This window comes from Acyrthosiphon pisum, chromosome A2 (assembly GCF_005508785.2).
Source record: "Acyrthosiphon pisum isolate AL4f chromosome A2, pea_aphid_22Mar2018_4r6ur, whole genome shotgun sequence".
NCBI classification, from domain to species: domain Eukaryota; kingdom Metazoa; phylum Arthropoda; class Insecta; order Hemiptera; family Aphididae; genus Acyrthosiphon; species Acyrthosiphon pisum.
The window spans coordinates 116,967,719-116,983,564 of NC_042495.1; the positions used below are offsets into that span (position 1 = coordinate 116,967,719).

Genomic DNA, 15,846 nt, shown 5'->3' on the forward strand with positions numbered 1-15,846 from the left:
ATTCATTAAAGGTTAATAATATTGATTAAAGTAAGTACTTACGATGTTCTCGTAATATAATATCTTGTTAAGGATAATTGAAAATACCTCCTCGACCAGTGATGATATTATGTTCGATCCCTGCAGTTTGCCTGTTGTACTGTGTTGTCGTTACAAAAAATGCCTGTGATGTTGTAGGTTTCCCTGAATTTTTATCAGTATATATGTATATGTTATTTATAGACAGATTTTCTTCTTACCCAGGATTTTCCACGAATGGCGTTTGAATTGAACAGAACCTGAGACCGGCCGGTAATAAGATAATATTATGATAATCAATATGATTGGAAATTACGATTTTCTATATATTTGTTTTATGTCTGATGAATGTATGTGTATAAAACTCATATAATGAGATTGGCACACACAATCCAGTCGAAATATGCAAACAAGAATACTTGCATTAAATTTATACTCAAAGTAAGTATTTATTTTTTTAGATCTGCAGAATTCTTAATAATTTATTATGCCTGAACTTTTATTTTTCAGACTTTTTTCTTGAAAATAAAGTTTAGGTTACTCACAACCGTTTTGCATATTTTTTTTTTATACAATCTATAAAATAATTATTCACAATAACTGCGATTGCTGTACGATGAGTATTGGGTAGTGTTTTTGAAGTGACTACTTCTTTTAGCGGGCTATGGGTGTACATTTTGCACGGGGAAAACACTTTCGTTTCGCGTCACGGAACACTATAGTCCGCTCAATGAAAACTGGCCGATGACCGACGTGATTCTATATCCACACATATAAAATATTTGTCCAACAGAAATTCCGATGTTAGTAATACCAACTGTACTGCGTGAAATTACAATTTTGAAATTAACAAATGTTAATAATTAAAGACATGTGGGATAACTCCTCTTCTGTCAGATCGTCTGAGTTTAATAGTTGCCATCATAAATGCGATAACAGACTAACAATGATAACTTCTTTAAATTTACGAATTGACCGATGTATATTGATGGACACTTTTTGTGCATGTCCATCAAACAATAAACTGATAGGAAAATTATTTGGAAGCTATGCGTAAGTACATGTCTTCATTCCACATTAATGTTTGTCACTAAGATTTTTTCAATTGGAATATTGATATTAATATTAACTCGTTCAAGCGATAATAATGGAAATGCAAAACATGTATTACTTTAGGTTTTAAAAATTTAAATCTGAAGAAACGATTGACATGTTTTCATCAACATAATTTTTCGACAAAAACACAAAAGAACCCACCAAAGCCGATCAATCATAATAATGTAAACGCATAATATTATAATATGTACAGCACGTTGATTACCTCGGAATAAGTAGAAATTAAATTGATTTATTTTGATGCAGTTACCGTTTTCACATATTCTAAAGGCGTCGTTAATCGTTATCCTAGAACAATATATTATCTATAGCACAACCAGCTATATGTTACAATATTATGGACTATGGTATTGGTATATCACACCACTTTTTTTTGGCACGCCTTTCGACCAAACGCAACAGTCAAATTACTAATATAATAATAATAATTTATAATTATTATGATACACATAGGTTATGGACATCGATCGGAAGTTCTATTTCTCCTAACTGTATATAATGGAGGGCGAGTTAACTTGATTTTCAGCAGATTATCTTTATTGTTAATGCTTACGGCCCTATGATTTCAAATTGATACTAATTGTTTCTGTATAATCTATGTTAACAAGTTTAAAAGATATTATATGAGTTAATTTAATTTTAATTTAGGATAAGTAAAATATACAGTTTATTCGTATAAACGTTGTGTAATATAACAAAATATCTGCTTTAAGGTTACACGATTAAGTAGTCACCTATTTACTACAGCTGCCTTGGTGTTATTTATTTATATAACCTTAGATCATATTCAATGGATGTGTGTATTATTATATTGTGTTCATCGTAAACTGAACTGTGGCGAATATAATTTATACCACGCGCATCTCGTTTCAAGGAACAACACGTTATTGAGGGTCATCATGCCAACGCTAGTACTTTAGGACATTATATAATGTGATATAGATTATAGATCATATTATAACGAATAATGAGATATACTCAAAAGCTACTCTACACTAGAACAGTTACCTACTTTTTCGCTTTAAAAAAAAAAAAATGTAAATATTTTTTGAAAATAACTGTACAACACGGTAATAAGATATTGTAATACATGGCTGTATTCTTATATTATACATGGGCTATTGAATAATATATAATATTGTATACCTTTTGTTTTAAATTATTACTATTAAGCGTCATTTTCGTGATAGGGTTGCGACTATGCGACTAGGTATGCGCAAGCGCACTAGTTGTGTGTGCCCCGAAACTATGTAGGTAATCAGCGGGAAGTTATTCTGGAAATAGTAAATGATTAACGTGGCTACTAACGTCCATTGCATATGTTCTAAGTGTATTATATAATAAGATTAAGTCATTACGTTGTTTTTAGACTCTAAGGGGGATTTTTTTTCCAATATTATATTATAGTATTGATTATTATAATTTCCAAATGGTCATTATAATATGTGCGAGCACGGTTAGCGAACACACTGTATTACACATAATAATCATATTATATTAATATTATGATGTACCCCGTCGTCTGCTAGTGGATGGATAAGACCACCGCCGGGCTCAATCAGAATTCTAATCTTAAAGACGGTGACTATAAGTAGGTGAGGAGTGTGGGGTAGCAGCAGCTGTGACGCAGATTTCCGTCCCTTGGACTGGAACTCAGACCCCTCCCCCCGCAATACCCCACGGTCGTATACTGCCGCTGCTGCTGGTGGTGGTAGTTGCAGTGGTATTATTATACTGTCAAGACTCTGAGGTATCTCTACAACAATATTTAGTGAGATCATATTATTCGCGTTCCGTAGTTGTCCCGACCAGTTTCCGATGTAAAGCTTTTTGTGTATACGTTTCTTTCCGTTGTTTGTATTTGAAAAAAACCTGGAAAAAAAAATTTCACAGCAGTGGCGCCCAACTCTATTACTAGGTGTAGCGGTCGCTACACCTTGAAAATAAGGGGTGGGTGGATATAATAACATAAAATAATTAACTTGAAAGATGCTCATTATTAATCACAGATTATATTAGTTGATACCTTAATATTTACTAATACTATCAATTAAAATCTGATAAAATGTATAAAAAAAATATAACTTTGAGTTTGTGAGGGGGTAGGTGGGTGGGTAAAATTATTTCTTGCTACACCTGAAAGATATATCTTGGGCGCCACTGTTTCACAGAACAGTTTTTCATTAAATATTGCTTTGCTTATGAGGAAATGTGGCGGGAGATAAGTAAAATTAATAAAAATCACTGCTTACACAGTGAATTGTATAAGCAACGAGCAATTAAAATAATATTATTACAAAGACTGTGGTCGCTGTCATCGCGTAACTGTTCTATACGATCTTGATACACGGTCAGAGTGTGTCACTTTTATACAAACGAAGGGGGTACCAAAAAAAAAAAATCAAATCCTGTTCATAGACTTAAAGTCTTAAAATTATTATAACTCACGAGTCAGACCCACGGTGGACCGCGAGAACACGGCAATGTAATAAAATAATGATCAGCAAACAACTCGTCGGCGATCGCCGTATATCTTTATTAATTATACACACGATAAACGCACTTACGCGCCGTTGTACTTTTGTGATTTTTTGGGGCAAAGCATAGTAATAATATTACAATACAATCTCAAAACGGTGCGGTGTTCAAAGCTATAAAATCGAACCAATTAAAACCGCTTTACGGGGTCCCAGTGTATATTATAACCGTCTGCTGATTCGATGGTTAAACGGACCGCCGTACACTTATAAGTGTAATAAATATACCTACTATATACATACGACCCGGCTTATTGCACTGCTGTTGGATAGAAAGATTTAACGGCGATTCATCGCAAACATTTCCGAATTTGCCGATTTTACACACCACCACCCGATAAAAGGTCCCGGCCATGATTCCGCGGTTAAATACGCGTAGTATACCTAATACAATTTAAGTACAGCTACATCGACGAGAAAGATAATATTGTATTTTTCGGTACACCTTTTTGTCAGAGGACTGAATTAAAAAATGCTTTTTGCTTACTTTTTATTTTCGCGGTTTATTAAAAAAAAAAAAAAAAAACATTGTATTTATGCACAATATAAAATAATGTATATTATGCGTAATATAATATGCTTACGAATAATTAATTTATTATTAAATTAACGTGAATGGACGCAGAATGTGACATATTATAAGTCTATCGTGCAAACAACCTGTTGGTAACATCTCACTTAAATTTAATTATATATATATTTAATTATGTACATTTTATAAAGTTTGAATAATGTATAGTCATCAACAGTTTCAATTCCAATTACGTTGACGTCCGCAAAGACTGCAGATTTCGAAGGAAAACGTCACAAAAATTATCTCATTTTAGATAAACATAATTTCTTGGAAAAATATTAAGTTTAGAGAAATTCTGTATACTATTTCTGCTTTAATAATTCCAAAAGTTTCTAACAATAACATTTAAACAGCCAAATAAAATTAACTTTACTTACGATTTGACCTATTTGGCAATAAAAAAAAGCTTTCATGATATTAAAATTAAAAGAGATTTGCTGACTTTGTGTATACTTCTAAATATTTAAATATAATTTCAATGATTAAGAATCCGTTCAAAATTCTATTTTTGAGGGGGGATTCTTTTTTTATTGTGATATGAATTATTTGAACAGGTATTATTACCATCTATAAATTATTGTTTTAAATTTGTATTAATTTGTATTCGAACTCACCCATTTTTAACATGACCTATGCTTATTCGAAGGGAATCAAGTATTTTTAAGAAGAACATTTTATTTGTAAATATTATTTGATGATGCAAATCAAAATTATTTTTTTAAATATTATTCTGTATAAGTACTAAAATATGTGAAATTTAATATTATTATACTTTTAATTTTCAAATCATTCATTTTATACACTCAAAACCTGTATGCATAGCATTGCAATGACATATTATTCTATACGCGAAAGTAAAATAAAATTAATAAAAACGATAATATTATTACTATTTGAAAACGTGGATCTATGCACATAGATGTAGCTATTTTGCCTGTTCATTGCGCCGTGTAACACATTTTGATATTTTTGAAACATAATTCGGGATTAATTATGACTATCCGTTGTGACACTCGTAAACCATTAAATTAACCACTTTAAAAAATAAGTATGTACTTATAAAGTATAGACTCGATTCATGCACGGGTTAAAATAATATGGTGGTAATTTAAAATAATTTACCTACCATTCATCAAATAAAAAGTTTTGAAGGGCCCTTAATGTTTTATGCACAACTCAAATGTGCTCTTAAATTGTAGATAAATTGTATAGTTAAAATTCAAGCGACACACAATAATATTATTTGCACCATTTTATTACCTATGTAATATATTATTATACATACGTGCAACCAGAGGATTTGAGATTTTGCCCAAAAAGCGCGTTTCTGACGTTGAAACGAACCACAGCGTAATAAATTGCAGAGCCAGTAAACATTTTGATTTGTGTGGACCACGAATTGTGTCTGCTCATGCCTCTACCTCCGTATTACTTTTTGACAAAAAAAAAAAAAAATATGTAACAAACAAAAAGCCGTTGTTGTACGATTGTGTGTACCTACCACGTATTATGCGCATTATACGTAGGTACACGAAAAAAAAAATACCTAAAAATCTGTGACAGGACTAACAGTTGAATAGGCAAACGTAAGCGGGAAATTGTCTTATACTTTCCGGGCAGTTTAACACAAAGCTCGATTACACAATTTTAAATGTAGGTACGTTTAACCCTTTTATTACGCCATTTATAAATTCAAAGGGTCCAGCGACGGTGGGGCGAGCTTTATGCTTATTTCTTGGCGAACCGACGAGATTTCGGTGTGCAGATAAATATCCACACGCCTTATTCCCGAGCGGGACGCACTCCGATAACACGGAAAATAATTAATTTTTGTGTTTCAAACACCGGAAACGAGTGGACGGTTTTGTCCCCAGAATGGATAGCGATCAGCTTTGGTTATAATAACGTGAGTATTTATTACGATTTCCGATGAATTCGGGGTTTTTTTTTTTTTTTTTTTTTTTTTTTTATTAAAGTTCTTACAATTGAGATTATAATCCGTTCTCATTGTATAATATTATAATCATACCAAAACAACAGAAATCCAAAGTATATAGTATAGCCGGTTCAAATTATGTGTAAGACAGCAACGTTGTGGTCAAGAGAACGACACACTGAACTTTGGCGACTTCGGATATATTTTTAAGTTTCCCCCATACATGAAAAATAGTGAACATAAATAGAATAATATATCGGTTATAAATTATTGAAAAGATATTTTTGAACGCCTTTATAAAAAATAAATAAAAATAATATCATAGACGTTAACTCGTTGTGATCTATCGTAACCATAATATTCATATAATTTTGAGTGATATAATATTATAATATAATGTAACAAGGATAATTTATTTCAAAATAATATTATTTTTAATTGTCGTTTTAGCTTTAAAATAGATTTTCAAACATCTTCATTTATAATATAAGTAGATGTTCGTGAACTTGGCTTAATTATTATATCCCGCATTTACATGTGACAGTCAGAATAATTATAAACCTTCGTATCCTCTCAACTGTTTCGGAGAAACCACGATTAGCTATTTGTTAGAACAAACACAACGAGACAATATTATAATATATATATCTATATAATATTAATTATAAAATGATTCTGTTAGGACTAAAAACTCATATTCACGAAATGTTTAATCAACAAAACAATATGTATATACTATATAGTATGATATAAGGATACCTGTCTAATAGATAATTATAAGTTATAACAATGTTATATTGTTGTTAATGACATATTTTGTAGCATTAAATATTGTATATTATTATGTTATTATGTTGACGTCGATACACGAATAGCCATCTATTATATTTATAAAAATATCGATAGTCGTTTCCTACCTAATTAAATAGACTATCCATATGTTTATAATTACAATTATTTAAAATATATATTCAGTCTGATTCTCTCCGGTTAAATGGTCTCACTCATTATCAGAAGGTGGTAAATAAATCGGTATATTTGCATAATGACCGATTTTCAGAACTACAAATACAACAGTGCAGCAATTTATTATTCCAATAGTTAATTGTTTGACCATTTAGTCGATTGGGAATTATGAAATTATGACGTTATACTATATTATTATGTATACATAACACAATATGTACGAGCGTCGTTGATACATACAGTTTATAATACCGTGAACACTTTGCGTGACAAGGTTGTCCGTGCATTTTGTGTAATGGTAGGAAAAATTCTATTTCACGATATCGCCAAAAAAAACTCATGTGTCTACCGATGTGCGGCCAAGCGGATAAACCATATAAAACATTAATAATCGTTAAACTCGTATTGCGATATAAACGAAAGGAAATTGGCCACGGCGAAAACGAAAACGATATAGCGTATCGGTTATATTATTATATTATATTATATTATTCGATACCTATTTATTTGGGGGTAGCTATAAATGTAAATTATTACCGTCTGTACAGCCGGACTTCCGCACGTTTCTGTGGTATGGCTATCAATCGAGCGTTGTACGAATCTTACGTTATCGACATAAAGTTATTTTCACTTTCACGACAATCATTTTACGGCCATGACTGGTATATAGTTTTAAAATATTGATAGACATTCAAGGAAACAAGAAATTCTCCCCCCACATTCTTGATATAGTCAAACATTATAATGTGCTCATCACAAAATAAATGTTCAACCAATGCTGACGGGCATGGCTCTCCTGGTTGACAACTTACCTCCACCCCTTGCACTGTTTTACCAATACTATTATAACATACCTACCTACTTCACTGATAAGTGGTATTTATGGTATCCAAAGATCTCGGGAACGGTCTGCCGTTATCCACCGGTATATACGCTCGTAATACCCATTATTATTTCTTGGAAATCTCAACGGAATCTCAGTATCATCGCTACAACAGGATCGATGACTTGAGGGTTATTCTTTCTCTCTTTCCCTCTCTCTCTCTATCTCTCTCCATCTTCCTATTTCAAACTCCACCTAACTATCATGAGGGTGGTTCAGTGGTGGTGGTTGTTCGAAATAAGGCCTGTCCCGTCGTCCAGTACAGTCGTTCACTGGAATTTCGGGGGAGGGGTTCAGGGGCTGGGGTGTGGAGTGGCGGACAAAAGGTACATTGAAGAGTGAATTTATAGCGACCGTATAGAAGATGTGTCACGCATCTCGCTGTTGGACTTTCACAAATCTAAGCTATAAGCATCGAGCGTATATGTGTGTGTATGTGTATATATATATATATATATAAATCCTCTCCCCACGGCCGGCTCAACCGCTGCCGTCGTATTCTATATCTGAAAATACAATCTTTTTACAGCGATTTTACCCCGCACCGTTACCTTTTTCCCGTTTCTTTTCTATTTCGTCCGTTCTCTTTCATCGCCATGCCGACAGTGGATCCTTCTCCTGCCCTCGCCGCACCACCGCCGTTCCTATCGCGATTCAGCAAGCGCCGCCGCCACCGTTGGACTTCTTGAATTCCAAAGATAAATGAACTTTGAATCCGGAGGCGCGCGTATATGTGTAAGAGTGGGAGGAGTAGGAGGAGGCACAATTAACGTGCGGCCGTTCCTGATTTATCGGTCGGCTGAATCGGTTGGATTGGTCGTCAATTTCAACGCGTGGCTTTTCCCACTCGCACGTCCGCCCGTCCGTTTGCATTGCACTCTTAACTCTGGCTCGTATCCCGTACCCCCCCCCCCCCACCTTCTTCTCATCCGGCGCCAACCTATAAGTTCCCTCGAACCCCGCACCGTCGCCGCAATAACCTCTCCGTCAGATTGCCCGGTTCCGACGCCTATATAACAAGTGTTGCGCCGCGATCTGTATCACACCTTTGGGGGTTTCTTGGCACACGTTATTTGAAAATCCACCCGATCGTTTATCAGCCGAAACCGTTTCATGCGTACGTATATTATTATAATAACCGATTTCGATCGTACGAGAGAATTCGCCTGGACGATCGATAAATAAAATACCCGATAGAATTAAGAAAAGTCTATGCGAATCGAGGAGTTTATGTTATATTATTGTCGAATTCACTGCAAATCTATATAGTATATATATTTATATTTATGTCTACCGTGAAATTTCGTAAGGCTACTGCTATTACGCGTATTATTATAAATGATTGGAGGGTAAACTCGATTACGATATGGCGCGTGGTCGGCTTACATAATATTACGACCGCGTCTATCGTATCCATCGGGTATTTCTTTATTGTACATCACGATAATAGAAAATTAGTAATTTCGCTTAAACAATAATAATACGTAATAAAAGTATAAGTATATACTTATTACGTTTTTGGATGATTTTACATTTGTATCGAACGAATTATAGAATTGAAATTGTGTTTTTAAATCGATCGAAATATATTCTCACATCTACTGCTCGGACTTGATTATTTTTGATATGAATTTTACAATAATACCTTGGAACCGTGCAAAGAGCCGCGTTTCAATCGTCGCGATACATTTATCATTCTGCAGAACGTGTGCATTAAGTGTACAATTAAATTCATCGACCGTATTAATATGTTATTGGTCATCATCGAAGTCAATACTCAAAGTATACAACATGATATTGTTGCGTGGCCGTAAACTGTTAGTGTTCCTGTGCCAAGATTGTCGAGGGTCCCGAAGAGTTAATAGCGTCCCAATGTTTTTCCACGATCTTCATCTCAACAATACGCAACTAAATAATATGTTGAAGTACAATAATTAGCTTTTAAAATTTCATATAACATTAAGTATTGTAATGTGATTAGGTGCCGCGAGCAGTCTTCGAACTTTTCAGCGTATGTAGAAAATTAGATATGTAATATGCAATACGATCAACTTGTCGAAAGCAGATTCATAAACCAATTTCTTGTGAATTATGCCATTCGATGTTTTTGAAATCAAATTACAAATGCAAATTAAGGGGTTACGTATAGTTTCATAAACTCACGATGTGATTGCTATGAATAAAGGTAGGTACGTTACAAAATTCATAAAATTGATTACAATAATGTAAATGAACAGGTTAGAAAATGTTTCTAGTATGGTTGGTGAATTTCAGAACAGATAGGTCGGGAATGGTTAATTTTATATACGCGTTCGTCTAAAATATATTATAGTGTATACTCGTAATTTACAAAGTTACCTCACATTAAATACCTAATGTGTAATAACAATCTTGCATAGTATTAAATTTGAATTAAACTAATTTTGTTTCATATTATCACAATACTATACGACAGCAGTACCTAATTGTAATAATTACTTATCAAAATATAATACTTATCACAATAATACGTTTCTAAATTACTGTTTAATTTTGATTGTTTTCAACGAGATATTATTTTGGAACCGAATCTAGATAGTATTAAATTATAATAGGTATGGATTTAAGGGGATTGCAAACGGACAATTATTTCAACCGAAATGTATCAATCTTTTGTCAATCAAACCGATGAACCTAATAACGCGACAAAACTTCTAAAAACTGTTTTGAATTATGTAGTATGTCTACTTGAGATCGATCCCGTCACTTTGGTAACATTGCGTTTCTAAACTCCTATACATTTTGTTTGAATGTTTAAAATTTACGAAATTTTAAATGTTGATTATTCGAAAATTTAATCAAATATCTTAAATATGGCCTTTTTTCCCTGGAAAAAAACACTGCATGAAAGCCGTAATTCTGTCGCATTGCTTAGCCCCCATGTAGCAAACTCTTAAATGTGGCCCGATCGATCTCAAGTAGACATATGAACGAGTTCAAATCAACTTTCAGAAGTCTTATCCCGTTATTAGATCCACCAGCAGTATTGTCAAAAAGTACACGTAAATGAGCTTAAATTGTTTACCGTTCACGTAGGTACGCAATGTCGACGCGGTGACTTTTCATGTGCGTTTGGGAGCTCTTCGCATTTTCTTTTACACACAGGTGCACAAACTAATGATCACTATTACTATGCACACAATTTATAAGACCCAATTTTGAAATTTCCTACATCGATCTCCTTAAAAACTCTCCATTTGCAATCCTCTATTAATATGACAATTAAAAAATTTGCTACGCATACCTATTGAAATGTTTTAATGTATCATATAATACAACACGATATGGCATTGGTGTACTGTTTCAAATAAGAAACACAACGACTCATAAATATAATATTTTTCTTTATTATATAACTATCAGTATATTTAAATATATTTATCTTGAGATTTTTTACAATGACGGACTTAAGAAGAAATTTTCAAAGTAAAAATCAGCGTGTGAAAATTAATGAAAGTAAATTTTTTCGACGGAACAATGGTTAGAAGATGTTATAATCTCGAAACAAAACAAATGAAGTAAAGCACTCTTGCTTAGTTTTTTCTGCCGAAAATAGCATTAAATTAATTGTCTCATTCGATTTAATGGCGTGGCGCAATAATAGATAATGGCAAAATTGGTTTGAGAGAGATTTTCATCTGTCAGTCGTATACGCGTATGACAATCTTCAGTCCTACGCATCTGGGTGAGAAATGAACTCGCACATAATTGTCTTACGTGTTTATGTATAAGTACTGTAAGTGATCTGAATACGAATATTATATTATCAAACAGTCAACTCGGCAGCTATAATATACGGTACCTATATTATTTAGTACAGTCTGTCTAGATTTTACGGTTGAGAATTTGAAGATGGTCGGAAATCTGAATATCGAAATGCTACTGGAATTCATATAGCGATTACAAGCATTATCATTGAGTATTTATTGTATATATTATTTATTTACAATAGGTATTATGCAAATATCGTTAGGTAGTAAATGCACATTATACTAATCAATTAATGCTGGTCGTGATCAGATAAATGGTTTCGTATTAATGGCTGGATATACAACTATGATTAATAATATATTATAAACTCCAGGTCCTTAAAATCAAATTTATATCGTTATTTAAAAACAATCTGTGTTAGATAACGCCGAGTATTTCAATATTATGTGATGATGGATATCGTTTGATATTTAACTGAAATATTTCTTAAATAGATATAATATTCAATAAAAGTTACTATATAAGGTATAAACCATCATTGGTGCAATATGAATGAAAAAAAAATTGGAAACTGACAGCTGGCCATATAACATACGTATTCATTACAATCGACATTTGTCGAATACAATATAGTTAGGACTAAGTAACCACGTTCTCACATTTTCTTATAATGCTAACATAACTTTTTTTGTATAATTTAATAACTAAGCTGTCATTGCAAATTTGCAAATGGCAATACTAATTTGTATTGCATTAGAATTAATTATTCGTTCTCAACTCTCAAGTCATACCTATACATTTTCTCAATTTGTAAATTACCTAAGCACATATATGATACGTTTGAATTTCGATTAATTGTGAACGTTGAATTAATATCGAAATTAGAATAATAATATGTAGTTGAATGTAGTATCTATATATGTTTCTTAACAATAAATGTGCACCTAATTGGTTTCATTGATCACGACAGCGACAATAGACCATTTTTACGAATTACCAATAATAAATAATAGAAAACATTCTACAAGCAGGATATAATATTATAATGATAAAATAGAAAAATATAATAAAGTATTCAATATTAAAATATTCTGCATTGAGGTTTAGGAAATGTAGTCTTTTTACCAATTGAAGTTATTTTCATTTAATAGAACTCTTGCGAAGCAAAGTTCAATTAAACGGGAAATGCTTACACGACGTGTATAAAAAAAGAAAACAACCATGACCTTTTACGGTATTATTTTATTTAAAATCATATGAAAAAAAAACAGTTATGTTAAACTTCAATTTTATTCATAGAAAATATAAATAAAAAACCTAGTCGAGTATTCATGTTATTTTAAAAAGATGTTAAACAAAGGTTAATGTCCACTAAGAACTCTTGGTTGAAATTTTAGTATTTTTATATGTACCTAAATTATAACGGTGACAATAATTAATTTTTTCATCATACTATTTTGTATTTATTCCAATAGCTAGTTTGTCTCGTCAATATTGATATATTTTACAATTATTTTAACTGCATAGAAATATGATCGAAATTAAATGGTATTATTTATAACTAAGTCTGAAAGTCAAAACAGAAGCGTTTACTTGTGTTTTTACGGATCAAAAAATGATGTTATTATAATATTTAAATTAATTTATGTCATAGCTATTTTTTTTGTCTTTTTTTTAACCAAATAAATCTGTTAAAATCTAAATATTTTGAGCGGCATGACGATGACGTTAGGATTATATATAATAAATATATAATATATAATAATATTGTTCGACAAGATTTTTTTCTGGATGTTATAAGTTCAATGTTATAGATCCAAACACAGTTTCGTCCTTAAGCATTTGTTTAAACCTCATTAGGTGTAATAAATATCGTAATAACAACCGAGAAATTTAGGTCCAGTATGTAACTATATGTATAAAGTGTACTTAGATCTAATTTATATTTTAAATTTCAGTTTAATCTTAGTCGTTCAAAAAAAAATACATTTCTAATCAAAGAAAGGTCGAGTCTATTAGCATGAAAATATTGAAATAAATATTTATCTATGAGATGTATCTTTAACAATTAAATAAAACACAACCACCCATATAAAGATGAAGATAAAAATAATTATAACAAACGTGTTATTTTATTTGTATGTATGATGTATCCCAAAAAAACAACTTCGCTAATTTTGTGAAAAATCATTGCTAAGTAAATATAAAATAAATTATAAAATGTAAATCCATCATCGTCGTTACAAATAACTCGTTCGTAACGTGTAACGATCTAACAGAGTTCCAAGTGTTTAGTTAATAGTTTTTTTTCTCCGTAAAAATTACATTTGAGTTGTATAAAAGTTTACTAGCTATGTCTATGTGTAATGTATTTTGTTTACCAATGCTTTCAGGTGAAGATTCTGAGGTAGGTACCTCTTAATTGGGTAGGCGATACTTATCTATATATCTATCTATTAGGTACAACGTTCATCATCAATAAGCACAAGACTTCGTTCAGTGTCAAATATGTCTTATATTATATCTGGTTGACTTGGAAGATTGCTTATTGAAATGTGTTTATAGTGACTCTCTCGTGAAACCTTTTGGTGGCGACAACTCGCAAAGGTTACATTTAGTATTTACCTATTTGTTGATTTATATTTGCTACCACTTTGGTCGGGTATCGCGAATAGTATGGCGTGCTTGATTTCATCGACTAGCTGTAGCTGGGTTGTTACTAAAATAGCGAATATGTCATATACATTTTATACCCAGTGATTCAGCAACCAGGATCACCACTATTTTTGAAAAAATTGATGTATCTAAATCAAAATACGAACGAGTTACTTTTGAGTAATTGAAATATAATATTATATTATGACAAAAATACCCAGAGTTGGTGTATTTTTTAATTTTTTTTTTAAGAAAAAAACGCTTAAAACCTTGTTTTAAACAATTTAAATAAATTGCTTGAGTTTTAAACAGTATATTTAAAACAACTTAATTTTAATTTAATACGTTATTTACTTATATGCCAATATGCCATGTATACTATATACCATGTAACTATTATATGTTTCACTGTTTATTTATTACTTATTTTAAATCATAAAATTATTGGAAATAATGGGTAATTTATTCAATAAAGTTTAAAAAAAAAATTAAAAGGACGGTAATAGATATAATTATTTGATACTTTAACTTTTTTTCTGAATGGTATCTATTATTATATTTTGTTAATAATAAACCAAAAAAAAACACAATATTCACTTGGATTTTAGACTGTATTAAATATATATTATGTTTTATTTGTTTTATACAATTAACAAAACGTTTAAAACAATTTTTTTAAATTCATGATTTAAACTTCAAAACATTGTGTTTTAAACATAATAACCCTGCAGATATTACCTAACTAGACAAATACATAAAACTGGTTTTACAAAAATATTTAATACCTACATAATATTATGTAATACCTATTGGATCTTTTAGGTAATTATTAAACTTTGGAAATATTTACAAATTATTAAGTATTGTTGGATTAAAATTAACTAATAAAGTGTTCAAGTAACCACAGCCACGATATCTTTAAAACACATTATCATGAACCTATTTTCTCATTTTTCCTAGATAGATATTCAAAGTTAAAAAATGAAAATATCTCTAAAATTACCTACTACTAGCACGCACGCCTCTAGCCCCCCCCCCCCCCAGAAAACAGATCAGCCCCCTCGCCAGGCCCCCCACTGAAAAATATGTACGATATGATAAAGTCATAATACATTATTCAAATAAGAGCCACATCAAAGAATTTATGAAATATTCCTTTTTGGCTTTTTAGTTTTTAAAAATTTTTAATTTATGAAATACTTTTGTATTTTCAAAAACTTGTGTATTAAGTCTTTGCCGTTATAAAAACTGATATAAATATGTAATAATATTAATATTTTATAGGGGCGTGCAACGCGGCGTATCAATGCGTCGACATGCAACGCCTGACTTACAGTCTATTTTTAAATAGGTAGAAAATAAATAATAATATTAAAATTAGATTATTACATTTGATAATCCTATGATTGTA

At 31.5% G+C, this 15,846-nt stretch overlaps 1 long non-coding RNA gene across 1 annotated transcript in view; it reads left to right on the forward strand.

The window, feature by feature from the left end:
* LOC107884017 overlaps positions 1-15,846 on the forward strand; it is an 85,643-nt gene that overhangs the window by 37,356 nt on the left and 32,441 nt on the right. The gene's annotated exons all lie outside the window — the stretch shown is intronic.